This window comes from Anthonomus grandis, chromosome 22, assembly GCF_022605725.1.
Source record: "Anthonomus grandis grandis chromosome 22, icAntGran1.3, whole genome shotgun sequence".
Classification (NCBI taxonomy): Eukaryota; Metazoa; Arthropoda; class Insecta; order Coleoptera; family Curculionidae; genus Anthonomus; species Anthonomus grandis.
The window spans coordinates 13,674,101-13,689,174 of record NC_065567.1 but is presented as its reverse complement, the minus strand read 5'-3'; the positions used below and the strand labels follow the sequence as shown (position 1 = coordinate 13,689,174).

Here is a 15,074-nt window from a genome sequence, read left to right as displayed (position 1 = left end):
CCCTTTTGTAGTTAAGAATACATCGTTTTATTTTACAGATATTGGTATATTTGTCTAAAAATATTGATTCACGTTGTAAATCATCAATCTCACTATTACCATATTGTTGATTGAGTGTTAATCAGTTCATTGAAACCATAAAATCCCTGCCATAAAATTATGCTTTTCATCTACAAAAAATAATGACTTTTCTTGAGATTTTCTTGGAAAAAATCAAAATAAAAATTTTATATATTGAAACGTTTCTTTTTTTAATCTTTTCTTGAAAAACTTTTAAACCATCTTATTTGTTCTTGAAAACTGTTATTTTCATAACTTTTATATTTAAGAATCGTTTATAACCAATAAGCTTATTATGCCACATAAAATTCAAAATTTTGACAGGATAAACTTTACATTTTTGGTGTTCAAGCGTTTTCAAAAGCTAGTTTATCTAGTTTCATTATGTCAATAATCCCTAACGAAACATTCTACTTTATATACGTCCTCTCGTTTTGTTTGCCTAATTTACAAAACCAGCAATATTATTAAGACGAAATATGAGATCTTTAAAAACATCAAAGAAATAAATATACACATGCGGCTCTTATTACATAAAATACGCAAGGAAAAACAATTTTTTTTTTAAATTATTGAAAATTGAAGGTTATCAAATTTGATTTTAGACACAATGTATATAATTTGCATTTCTTTTTGAGAAAACAAAAAAATAACTCTGGCAATACTAGGATTAATTACAAAACTCAGAAGTAATTTCTACTCTTTTTTTTAAATTATTTCTACTGAATATTTGAATAAAAAGTTAGGTGCTATAACGACTTTTTATATTAAGTATGAAAAATTCATTTAAATTAGCGTAATAAGCCTAGTCGATAAATTACGTCTTTAAGCTTGGCCCACAAATTTTCAACAACAGCCATTTATGTAACGATGACCTATATGTATTTTTCTTTGTTTCCGTTTTACTATAGTCGTCCTTTTGACAAACTCATAGCCCTGACGATGTTCCACGGCCCAAAACGCTAGACAGAGTTTATTGGTAAATTCTATCTTACGCGTGATACTTCCGATGAATCTAATAGTTTGCTATTAATCAGCACGTCTTTAGTTACTATGCATTTAAAATTATTTGAAAAATATAGGTGTTATAGCCATGCTGGTGTATAGCCCATATGATTTAAAAACATTGGTATGGAATATTTGGGTTAGTAGGGTGGTTCGAAACAGAAGAAACTCGTATATTCCACGTAGTTTCAGAACCTATAATCGATATCTTAAAGACACAGACTCTTTAGCACATATGCTTATTATATTGCCAAGAAACGGTATCAGATTTTTCTTTGACATTGTGCATTGGAAAAGTTGGAACTAAAACTCATCCGGCTTTAGCAGGAAAGAATAACAGCCAACACAGCAAGAGCATTTTTGTGAAAAAGATTCCCCGAGCCTATCTTATTTCTCTGAGAGGAAATTTAACCTGAAAAAATTATATTAAATAAACATACACTGTCACAAGTTATATTATTTTTGTCCAAGTCTACGACTTTTTTTTTTAAGTCCTCCTTGCGCACCAGCCTTTAATTACTAATTATTAATTACTTATAATATAAGCATAATAAATAATATACATATCTATATGTATTATATCTAAAAATCGTTAATTATTATGTTAAGCGCTATTACCAGCATGTGTGTTGTATTTAATTAGTTTGATAAGGCCGCCAAACAAATGCAATCAAAACACAGTATCGACTGGTTAGATTAAGATTTCATTAACGTATTTTTAACTATAAAATATACAATGTGGTTATGAAAACCGAGCCCATTAAATTTGCAAGTAACTATTTTCTAGGAAAAAATCAATAGAAGAACTGATATTTTTGATAAGAATATAGGATTTTATAGAGATGGATTCCAGATATTTATTTCATTCATATAATATACAGGGTTTGTCAAGTTCTCATGGTCACGGTGCCAGCTGAAGAAGGTAATCGAGGAGAATATCTGATTTTAAAAAAAGCATATAACACGGAGTAGAATTTTTCACCATTGTCGACCATAGAGATTTTTATTTTTTTGATTTTAGAAGTTATGTTATAAATAATTGATCAAAAAAACTTTAAAGACATTTTCTATATTCTTCTTTTACGGTTTGCAGAATTTAGACAGATAGCAAGATTATTGGCTTTTCATTTGTCATATGTTTTACATGACATATTACAAAAACTTAATTTTTGTTTAAATTTACATTCCTGAAAAAGTGCATTACGTTAACTTATTGAAATATATGTAAAGACCTATTAATATAATTATAATTTAAAAAGATATAAACCTAAAGACCTAACCGAATAATTTACCTGATCTGGTTACTTAAAAGTAGTGAGAAACCAACTCCTTCAACTAGATTACAATCTTTATAACCTAAAAATTATTGTTTATTTATGTAGTATGAAGTTTGTGTATAGCTTTTAAAGCCCTGATGATGCTCTAGCTAGAGCGAAACACGTTTAGCCTGCAAGTATATGTTGTAAGACCGTGACTTTGTGCTTTTTTATTTTTGTCAATTTTATAGCTTATGCTATGGTCAGGTATCTTGATGGGAAGCAGAGTTTGAGAGAAAAATAAGAATAGGAAAAGTTAAATATCGCAAACACTCTCAATATTTGCATTTTCTTGTAATGCGTGGTTGCGTATATTGACCATGCCCCACTTTTAAAGTTGTTCCGATTAACTTAGTATAAAATACACCAGAGTTATGTATAATAATTGTTAATGTAAATGGCTCACATATGAAACCAATTTAAGAAAAAAAAGAGAGCAATGGAATTTTCTGGTTCCGTCATCAGAAACGTCAAAAAGTTATGGGGATCTATCATGCATTGACAAAAATGTATTCATTAATATCCTTTATATATTATCTATTCATTAATATGCAAATAATAGTTAAGCATGATAACATTTCAAAGAGATGTTGCCAACTTATCTATAATTTGCAGGAAATTCTCAATTAATCGCAATTTTTTTGGCGTAAATTTAACACTCACATTATATTTCTAAAACAACCTATCACATTTCTACCATAAAATGCTACTCAAAATATTTTTTTATTCGGCAACCAAACATTAATTTATTCTTACCCCGATTGGCCAACTTTCACGACAAAAATCAAAACCTAACTGTTCCATAGCAAACCATATTATACGTAGTAAACAAGAACATTTTGATAAACTAAATGCCTATTATATCTACTTCTGTGTACTAATAAAATGCTTATTGCTTATATAATACATGTCCTGCATATTATAAGTTATATTTCTCACTAACTGATTATTATTTGACTATATCATATTTTATTGTGCACAAGTAGTTGTGAATAGTGTTATCATTAAAAATTGTTTTAAAGAGTCATCTTTTAAATTAGCAGGAATCGTTTAACCAAAAAACTTTTGAATAAACAATTATAAAAAGTACAATTTAATCAAAACATCGTCCATTAAAGTTAAATAAATGATAATTTATGTTTATATTATGTTATAATATAATTTATATTTAATAAAATATAACAACTTTTCAACAAATGTTTAAAAATATTATTAAGAAAATATTTAAGAAATTATACTCCGTCCATCGGTTAAGTGTCATTAATGAGAAAACTTTTACTTGGAAGACGAATCATATATGGACTTCAAATCAAATCGAACCTTTTCAATTTGGTCGCACATCCGGTATACCGTAACATACGTTCGTTAATCCAAAATGGAATACATACAGAAAATTTTATGGCTGATATAAAAAAAATTTTATGACAGTTTTTTAATGATGACCAGATCAGAATTGCTTCTTCTTGTCTTTCAGCGCTTACAGAGTCAAGACTCCATGCCTCTTAGATTAAATAATTTTAAGTTATTATTGACACCCAAGAATTTATAAATAGAGGGTAAGGTGAGTAAATAAAAATAGTTGCTATAATCGCCTCCTCGACACTAAATTTGACGTTTTAACTGAGTTAAAAAAAAAATTATCAGTTTATTTACCATTTGGTATTATTTTCTTACTATAATTTTATTACATTCTTTTACTTAATATTCCTCGAACTCCTAAAATATTCCCTTATAATGGAATATAATTTTGTTGAAGATTATTAATCATTTTACTTTTTAGACAGGTTTATGGATTAATTTTCTGAAGTAAACAGCTACTAAATACACATATTTCTAAAAATATTCATTACATTAACTAATTTTTATGTAATATAACTAAAATGGAAAACTATATTCGTGAAGCATAACATTTTTATATTAAATTTTATAAAACCAGAACGCACAAAATAAAATGGTTTTTTAGTTTTTAGGAACCAATAATGAATTTAAATGTGCGATGAAAGTGTAACTCATAAAGTGTATCCCACAAAGACTCAAATTTTTAGACATTTTTTAAGAATGATATTTAATATGAACTGCTTTGGCAAAAGAGCCTGGATCAGACCTGAAATATATCGAATTGTAGGAAAACTACTTTATCCACACAATGCAAGAATGGACTTTAAGCTTTCGCTTCTACCTCTTTCAGACATAAAGGAACATCAAAATTCTACTAGAATGCTACAAAATTATTTGGTAAAAAATACGTATATAAGAGTACATCGACAATATTCGAGATGTGCCTATTTTTTAGATTTGAATTTATTTAGGATACTACCTTATAGGTCATAACGCCCCTATGAAGCTTACAAGTAGTTGTTTACTAGTCCAAGAAGTTCTCATGAAACAACGATAAAAGTGCTTATGGTATGGATGAGAATTCAGCAATTAAACTGCAGTAGTATTCGACTGCATTCATAAGGTAGATACCCTTGAATACTATACATTTAATAAATATAATAAATTACTACTTAAAAGTTGCTGGTTTTCCTGACATATAAAAATCTTCTATTATTACACCTTTTGCTAAAATCAACAATCTGGATTTCAAAACATTCCTTAGGGCTTAGGCCGAAATCAGTAAATTATAAAATTTATTTATAATTATAATATTTAATCAAATCCTCAATTTTTCCGATTATGAGTTTTTATATTATTGCTTATATTCGCCATTTGACGTATTGTTTGAAAAAACTGCAAAAATCAGTATTGTAGATTTCTTAATAAATTTTAGAACTTTTAGCATTTTAAACCTTAGTTGTAGTCAGTCGCTATGGGTTAATCACGCCTCGCATAAGGCTTTTAAATAAGTTCCCTCACGCACTCGCATTATCCTCGAAATTAAATAAAACGAAATAATGATTTCGTTTAAAGTTTTTAAACTAAAATACATTACATTGTTATTTTTACACAAAAGACAACAAACACCGCATAAACATTCACCATAATGTCAGTAAATATGATCTTTGACATGGGCATTACTCAGAAACATTCGAAAACAGTAAACTGTACCGAGATGTAACGATGTTACTTATAAGTTGGAACGGAATAAAAAAATACATACCATAATATATGTAACAAATTTCAAATGAAACCCAATCGCAGCTTATACGATATTGCATTCGAATATTGGACACTTGTACAGTTTAGTAATCAAGTCATATCTGGCCTAAGCACTATGTAAGAAAATACTAGAATAGTGCACGAAAAGCCTCTGCATAATCAATCCCAAATCTCAGTAAAATGTCAGGGCATTGTGAATATGTTACTTGCGGGGATGCAACATAATGATTCAAGTAAGTAATCAGAACGTTTGTCGTTGTTTCAGTTCGTCAAAAATACAATCACGAAAGAATATGCCATAGTCCAGAAAAAGCCATGCTAAGCGTTAAACTCAGAAAAATTTTAAGTATAAAAAGTGAGAAACAGCATGAAGCTTGCTTGAACACTTTTTGAGAAAATTTCAGTTGTCACCATACAGGGTGTTTCAGAACTATGGGATCAAACTTTTAGGGGTTGTTCAGTGCAACAATAGAATCCATTTGAATATAGGAACCTATGTCCGGAACTGTGTCACTACGCCACTATGGCCCTAAGACGCGTTTAAATTTAGAAAAAATATTAATTACCTAAATAGGATCTGATGCATTTATTTTTATCTTTTGTATATGATACCATCACAACAATTGTTCAAAATGTCTTCCTCCAACCTCAATACAGCGATTTAAACGCCGCTCATGATTTCGGCGGACTACTCTAAAAATTTGATCTTCGTTTTGAATGATTTCAAATGCTGCTGTTATTCGTCCAATTAAGTCTAGCTCTGATTCTACTGGAGTTTCGTAGACTAAAGACTTTACATGTCCCCACAAGAAAAAATCGAGCGACGTTAAATCGGGTGACCTAGGAGGCCAAGAAACTGCTCCACCTCTGGCAATCCAACGGTGCCCAAACCGCTGAGCCAAATACTCGCGTACTTGTACAGCAAAGTGAGCCGGCGCTCCATCATGCTGAAACCACATTTGCTGTCTAACGTTTAGTGGAACATTTTCAAGGAGTTCTGGGAGAACTTCCTCCAAGAAACGCAGATAAATAGGTCCTGTTAACCTTTCCGGTAGAAGGTATGGCCCAATTAAATAATCATCAACAATGCCTGCCCATGATGTTTTCTTGGAAAAATTGCATAAGGATTTTCTTCATCCCAAGCATGGCTATTCCTACTATTAAAAATACCGTCTCTTGTGAAAGAGGCTTCATCAGTCCACAAAACATATCGTAAAAAATTTGGTTGTGCAATGATGTGATCCAGAAGCCATCGACAAAATTGAACTCTAGGATGATAATCGGCTGCAGTCATACCTTGAACTTTCTCGAAGTTGTAAGGATAAAGTTGTTGCTCGTGTAGTACCCGCCAGACAGAAGCGTTACTCGTATTGATATTCTTAGCGACGTCACATGTGCTATTTGATGGTTCATCGGCAACTCGCTGAAGTACCTCTTCTTCAAATTCGACCGTTCTTACGGTTCGAGCAAGACCAGTATCATGCATCTTGGTCTTAAATATGCCCGTCTCAGCGAGCCGCCGATGAACCGCAATAAACTTTTTGTATCCAGGATGCTGTCGTTCGGGATAACGTTCATGATACAACCGCGATGCTACTCTTGCATTGCAGTTTGTTGCTCCGTATGCCAAATGCATATCCGCCAATTCTTGATTGGTAAAGTTTTCCATTAGCAATAAATGTTTAAAAATTGTAAGCTATAAAATTTTTAAACATGACACTGAGAATTGACATTGATAAGCGTTGATTTTAAACAATTGTTGTTATGGTATCATGTACAAAAGGTAAAAATAAATGCAGCAGATCCTATTTGGGTAATTAATGTTTTTTATAAATTTTAACGCGTCTTAGGGCCGTAGTGGCGTAGTGACGCATTTCCGGACATGGGTTTCTATACTCAAATGGATTCTTCTGTTGCACTGAACAACCCCCAGAAGTTTGATCTAATAACCTGATGCTGCAGTGCAAGCAAGTTACCTAGAGGGTAGTGGGTAGCTAGGCGCTAAGCAACCCTTTAAATAACCCGTAAGGTATGTTTCCGACAAGCGGTTTTAACCAGAACAGCCGCACTGCGATCTCCCACCAACTTAAGCAGCGTAGCAACTCGCCAAGCAAGCCACCTGAGTATCAGACATGTTGGATATTTTCAACCAGGCGCGAGGTAGTGTTTGTTAGTAAAATTGAGGAAAAATTAATTGCGGCTGTTTTTAAACGCAAACCTATATGAGACCCAGCAGACGAATTAAGAAAAAACTCAAAAATGTAGGGGCATGATTTTAAACTCACTCACGGGAGCTACAATTTACAACTAAACTTGATTAAATTGGTCATTGTAATAATATAGTGTGTGTAAGAACTAGTACGTCCAAGGTATATTACTCTCTTGTCTCTACCCACTAATCTTCACCCTCCACCCGTCTATAGTGCGGGTTCGGCTATAGTTCTGAAACACCCTGTATAGAAGATTATATTTTAGACGAAAGAGGAGTTCGCAAAAATTCAATTGGGGCCGACTCACAACCTAGCATGCTTTCACCTACAGCACCGACTGATTTTTAGTGTAGATGTTTATATCTTAAGCGTTAAAGGATCTGCACGTCTTTATCCCAATTCAAAACGAGAATTTTTTAACTTAAGCAACAAAAATGTTACGAATTTCAAAAAAAAATTCTCGCCGACCCAAAAGGTAATACCGTGAGAATTAAAGTACCTGATGTAATGTACACTGGCTAAATGTAACAGGGGAAGAAGGGCCTTTTGTAAAATTCGACGTTTCAAGGTAGAAGGTAGTCAAGGTAGTTTAAGTTGCTGCAATAAATAATATTACGTGATAGGAACATTTGCTTTGTTTATTCTTTTTATATTTTATATAAAAAATAAAAAAAGATTTATATGTGGCTATTATCTTCATATTATTATCACCAGTCTTTGTTATTATCTTTAATAAAATATGTTTGATACAAAAAACATTCCTAACTAGGAGTTTTATTGTTACTTTAATTAATAGAAAATGTTTCACCAAAAATGTATGGTAAATGTTGACATTTTATGGTCTTTCCAACTTTCATAGTAATAGATATACCCTGAAACACATATTATTATATGAATATTTCCTTATGAAGTGGTGAATTCCTTATGAAAGTTTTTTCATAGATTTTTAGTGTAAACAAACTATAAAATATTACGAGCACTACTGAAAAAAGAAGAAAAGGAAAAAATCATGGCTTAATAAAGTTTATAATTATGGCTTAATAAAGATTGAAGGTGCAATATATACATTTGACAATACTATTAGAATGTTTAGAGAACAGAGTTTAAAGAACGTCCGAAAACCTATTTATACCGCTGTAACTCTCAACAACTAGTCGACACTTTTAAAAGTTACATACCCGGGTATACATTTACGGGTTTCTAAAAAATGTTGAGATAATATGGGTGACAACTTTTAAAGGGTGCAGCATAGAAGGTGTTTTGGTCATATTACATATAAAATATCCTAGGGCGAGTTTCTATTTCTACCTTTACTTAGTCTTCGTTTACCGTCTGAGTAATTTTCTGACAGGTGATTTAGTTTAATTGATGCATGCGTAATTATTAAAAACTTATTATTACAAATACAAGCATCTCTTTTCTCAAATTTTGTAGGAAATTAAATTGTAAAAACTTAAGTACGTATGTACATCTAAAGTACGCATTAATAATTGTATCCTACCAATCTAAATCTTAACAGTTAAAAACAATTACGTATGCAGAGAGCCATAAGAGATAGAATTTAGTTGTTTTATGATAATTTTATTTATCGTCATAATGGTTTATGACCCGATAATTTAATATACAAAGTATCTTTATTTTAATTAATTACGAACAGAATCCAATAAGGGAAGGCTTACATTTTGCACCTTAAACAGATAGGAATACAATAAATAGTCGTTTGGTATTCATAACATATACTGATGGACGACAATGGTCTATCAACAAAAGTATTTAAGTATGCAGAGAAGAGTTTCGTCTTAACAAAAAATTGCAAGACCAAAGCTATCTTGATTGCCTATAAAATTATATATTTATTTATTTGGCGCTTTACAGTAGGAAGTTAATAAAAGCTAGTTTTAATTTTGTTTTTATTTCTTAACTTTATTACGTTTTATTTTACTAATACCTAGTAGTTAATTTCATTGTGGTGGAACCTATTAACTTTCATATCGGTTAACTCCTAATTAAATGTATTTTAGCACCTAGTTTATGATGTTCAAAAAATAAATAATGTATTAACAAAAAAATAGACCATAGAAGATATATATACTATGCTTGTATTAGAAGAATTTCTAGTACAGTAGACAGTAGGGTGTGAAGACAAGAAAGAAACACCTTTATATCTCAAGTATTTGAATACTAGCATACACTTTTTGGAAATACAAACATTGGTTTAAAAAACCTAGTAGTTTAGACATCGTTTTACTAAGAAAACTGAGGGAATGAGAATTTTTGTTAGGTAATTTGGAAAGTCATCATGGCCATATTACGGCAATATTTTTGTTAAAGTTGACAAAATGAAACAGGTAATATATATCAAAGTGACTTAGTGAATTTTAAAGTGACAATATCTATTTTTCGACAGAAATATTAGGAACAAAATCGCTATTTTTAACACACTTCTAACCTCTTTATTTTACAGACATGCGCCATTTCAGGAAACAAGTATTACAAAATCCAAGGCATCCTGGTTAACCGAAGAAATCATACAAATAAAAAAATTAAAAATTAAATCCTAGCAAAAATACAAAAAAATAATAAAAACGATCAAAACAGAAAAACTTACAAATGATTAAAAAATCGTCTGGTGCCAATGGTACGAGCAGCAAATGAAAAATTATCCTAACCTTAAGCCAAAACATCCCTGCTAAGCTTTGGAGAACCTTAAAAGACTTAAATGTACATTCTAACAAGTCAAAAGAAACACCTAACAATTTGTTAAATCAGAAAGAAATAAACTCATACTTTTCATCTTTTCTACAAAACATTTCTCCGCATTAACCAAATTAATTTCAATCACTTCAAGTTTGAACTAGCGATAGTGAAAGAATTTGTACCAATTTAAACTGAATAAAAACAAACGCGTTAGGATCAGATGGCATTAATATCAAAATCTCTTTTATTGAACATGTAATTTTACATTTGGTAAATAGGTGCATTTTAATATAATATTCTTCCAGATTTATGGTAAATTGAAACAGATTTGCCCCTTTTCTAAAAAAAGCAAGTGCAGAAAATTGCACCCAGCTGCGCATAATTAGCATTATTCTTACCATGTCTAAAATATTAGAAAATATACTTTATAATCAAATCTTCAAATTTTTAACTGAAAAAAAATTTCCTGACTCTATGATGGTTTAGTAAGTGGACCTATATTATTGGACTACTCCAAACCATTTGATACGCTCGATCACCGGCTTTTCCGCGCAAAGTTGAAGTACTATACTTTTAATAAAGATTCTGTTGAACTCATAAAATCTTTTCTAAGCGATAGGAAACAAAAAATATCATATAATAACAAAGAATCATCAACTGTAAATATTCTGTCTGGAACTCCTCAAGGTTCTATTCTGTCCCCTCTGCTCTTTATCATTTACTTTATTAACATAATAACATCTATAGAAACCTGCAAAATTAAAGTATATGCTGACGACAAACAACTCTCCCTCTCGCTTCATTTATCAAAAATACAATAAGCCCAAAGTAATATTAACAGGGATTTGGAAACTGTTAGTTCCCTATCCTTACAACATAATTTAAAATTAAATTCTGATAAAACCAAAGTGCTTTTTATTGTCCTAGAAAAATAAAGGAATATGTAAAAGAAAATCTTTCTCTCACTTTACAAAATACAAAATTATCCTTTGTAATGAGCGCAAAAAATCTAGGGCTTTTGGTAGATGAGAATTTGCGATTTAATGATACAAAATACTCGAGTGCAAATGGTTAAATATGGAAACTCTTGATTTGGCAACTTCTGTGCACGGGCTCTTATCAGCCCCCAATTCCTCTTCATCTCAAAATGACTAAATATTGTCCAAGGAATAATGTGTATCACTTTAATATAAGACAAAAAATATATTCACTGTTGCACAATATCACACTATCACGTTTAAAAGATTTTTCACATACTACTCGATTAAACTTTACAACTCCTTATCTGACAAAATCAAAAAATACAATATCCAGAAATTTAAATATAAGGTAACGAGAAACATTACTCTCTATTTGAATCTCAATTGGGCAATAATTACAACAAAGTGTATACTGTCGGGTGCAACTGTTTGGATTCTGTGAATGGCTTGTGAAAATTCATGATTTTTGTATGTATTTCTTTTCTTATTCTATAATTATTATTTATACCTGCTAAAATTTTCATTTGTTCAACAAAGATATTATCTATCTATTTAAAATGTAAATGCTTATTTTCAAGTATACCATGACAAACCCAATAAGCAGTCACTTGTACTTAATTATCCACAGCAATAATTGTACCCAAATAGATTAAAATTAATCGACATCATATAAGAATAAAAGAGTAGAACAGATGAGACATACCTATTTGCTCCTTGATTTTAAATAAAAATTTAATTATCTATAAAATACAATACAACGATATAATACTGGACTTGCCAATTAAGGCTGTAACTAATCCAAGGAAGCAAATATATATATTAACATATTTCTTAAAAGGCTATTTATTACTTTTAGATTAAAATTGATTACATCCACATTATAATTAAAAATTCTACATTTCAATTGTCTTGTTTTAATTTTTTTCCCAAAGATCGTTAGCGACACACCAAAGAGTACAATCATAGATCCACCTAGTAATTTTTGATAAATAAATAAAGCATAACTGAGTTGTTGACCAAATATATCAAGCGCTTTATTACCTTGTCAGATATATTTATAGAGCTGTAGTTATTCTAATAATTTTATATATGGTTAGTATAAAATAGACTAATTTCAAGCGGAAATAAAAAATATCGCGGTTTCCTAAAATAAACTTGAATAAATCTGCCATGGATAAATACTTAGATAATAGGTAAGGATTCACTAAATTCTAGGTCAAAAGCTTTACCTTTCCGAAATTATTATGTAATAGGCTATTAAAGTTAAGTTAATATGTAAGAGTATTAATGTATGCCTCTACCTATCTTACTTATATGACATATTTTGATAATATATGTAACATGTCAGAAAAGCCTGTATGCGAACTAGTGAATAATAGGGCAATGTTCAATATATTTGATATTATTATTAATAATAACGGTGTTAATCCAAGATGATCTATAATTCGACATCAGTCAAATTTACACAGGACGTTCTGATCTGAGCATAATTTTAAATCAAGAGCTTATGTAATCGTCTTTCCCTTTTCCATCTATCCTATCAATGAGTAAAGTTTTTATGGATATTAATAGAAAAAATAATAATAATTATGAAAGAAATTCTAGTCAATCCATTAACAAATCAATCAAACCACTTAAAACAGCAAGGGAAAAACCTATTTATAAAGATATGGGTTCAATTGATCATATGCCAAACTATCGCTCTATTTAAGTTCTGCCCATCATTTTATTTTATTGCAATTGCAATTGCAAATTTAAAACCCAAATAAGCCATTATTTTCAAAAACGGTGATCAGTTTTATCAGAACCAATATGGGTTTAGAAATAGTAGCTCAAGTGCAATTAAGGAGTTGGTAATCAGGTGTGAAATGGCTTTGCAGCTGTCCTTGATACATTTTTATTCTGTCTTTGTACTTTAAACATGCAGACGATTAATTTTACACTAAGGCGAAATTAGGTACATTTGGATCTTTTGACCTCTTGGAAAAGCAAGGTTAAACTTATGGAGGGTTTACCGATATCCAAGGTTCACTTGGAAGGCTCTTATTGCTAAGTTATGTCCAAAAAGCTATCACACTATATCTATCTGATTCGAAATCTGTCGGTATTAATGGTTTCTTTGACACGAATATGGCCTATATCAGTTCTGGCTTAGAAGCATTCCACTTAAGCCCAACGAATTTTTGGACTGCGGAGATACTATATAAGGATTATTCTTGGTGTTAGATACTGCCATAATTGTACGGGACTATTTTGAAGGGGCAATGTTTTTATATTCCGTTAGCTTTATATTCTTAGTTGTTTATTGCATGTGACGGACAGGGTCCTAACTTTTAGAACTCATGCTGATGTTCACCGTTATATCAGAGGAATTTTAGCATTAAGCATTATTATTCTTAATTTTCACGGGCTTGCTAGGACCAGGAGAATTCGTCCCTCCCCAGATCTTGGCCTAGTATTCTTTTACTTGAGGCAGTGAGGTAAGAATCTCGCTACTTCACTTTATTTATGAATATCAAGAAATCTAAGCCAATGTATTTAATGACTTTAACTGGAGGGATTTTGGAATGTATACGTATTTTAAATTTCCTCAACTACTTTAATGCAATCTGTATTTGTTACTGTAATGTTCTTTTTAAATCTTTTTATGTGTCTTTGGAAATAAATAGGAATTTATTTTATTGAAAAACAAGCTGAATTAAACTTAGTTGTGGCATATTAATTTATAAAGGATTTTATTTTGCCTATAGCCATGTTTATTTTGGAAGTGTATATTTTGGGAATATTTCAAAACTTAATTTTATCTTTGACTTATAAATGTACTTCATAATATATTCTACTATAAATAAACCAAGAAAAAATTAGAAAAAAAAAATTAATTTTATGCAATTTTAGGCTTTTTTCGATCATTGCTGTTCGTATTTTAATATTTTAATTTTGTTATAAGCACTAAAGAATAGCTGTAAGATTTTTTTAAACTTTAGGAGTGGCATAGGGGATTATCTGATTATTATTTACGAAGATTATAGCACACATTTTACCAATTACACATTTTGAATTGATACAAATTGGTTTTCAAAAAAAAAGCGACCTAGTAAACGCCGTTTACATTTTTTTTAAATATTTTTGAAAGTTTCAATTCAGAAAAAACTTCTAAGTTTTCCAATATATATTTTCTAAAACTTATGTCCATGTGAATCTAGTATAAGATTTATATTTACTAAATAATCATAAAATAAATTAATGTAAACTTATATATAATGTTTTTTTTTATATATAGACCAGATCATTCCCTGATCTTTAAAATTTAGCTTCTTTAAACGCAGCAACGTAACACTTTTGTAATTGAATTTATTTTTACGATTCAAACTAATTTAGGCACCAATCGCTATATGTTAGGACTCAAACCATATAGGCATTTTGGGACATTAAAAACTCGAATATGCTTTTTATATCATAGATCCTTAAACATAACACTATACCGATTGCTGTCATTTTTTTAATTGTTGCTTATAAAAATGCCAACTTTTATTAGAATCGACAGAAATAATTTGAAGCATTAAAAAATTATTAGACACATTTAACATATACTTATGTGATCGGTGAAATATATACGGAGCATAGCAGGAGCCTGGTGACGATTTTGTCAATTATGTATTTGACCACGTTAATACATAAATAAATTGGTATTTTTCAATATAAAG

At 30.3% G+C, this 15,074-nt stretch overlaps 1 protein-coding gene across 4 annotated transcripts in view; it reads right to left on the bottom strand.

Annotated features, from left to right (window-relative positions):
• Nucleotides 1-15,074, bottom strand: part of LOC126749071 (prostacyclin receptor) — a 33,269-nt gene that overhangs the window by 16,734 nt on the left and 1,461 nt on the right. Inside the window, exon 1 of one of the 4 annotated variants that reach the window (XM_050458690.1) lies at nucleotides 3,138-3,239. The exons of 2 other annotated variants lie outside the window; for them this stretch is intronic. The gene's annotated coding sequence lies outside the window, so the exon portion shown is untranslated. One more of the 4 variants, XM_050458691.1, reaches the window with a different exon arrangement.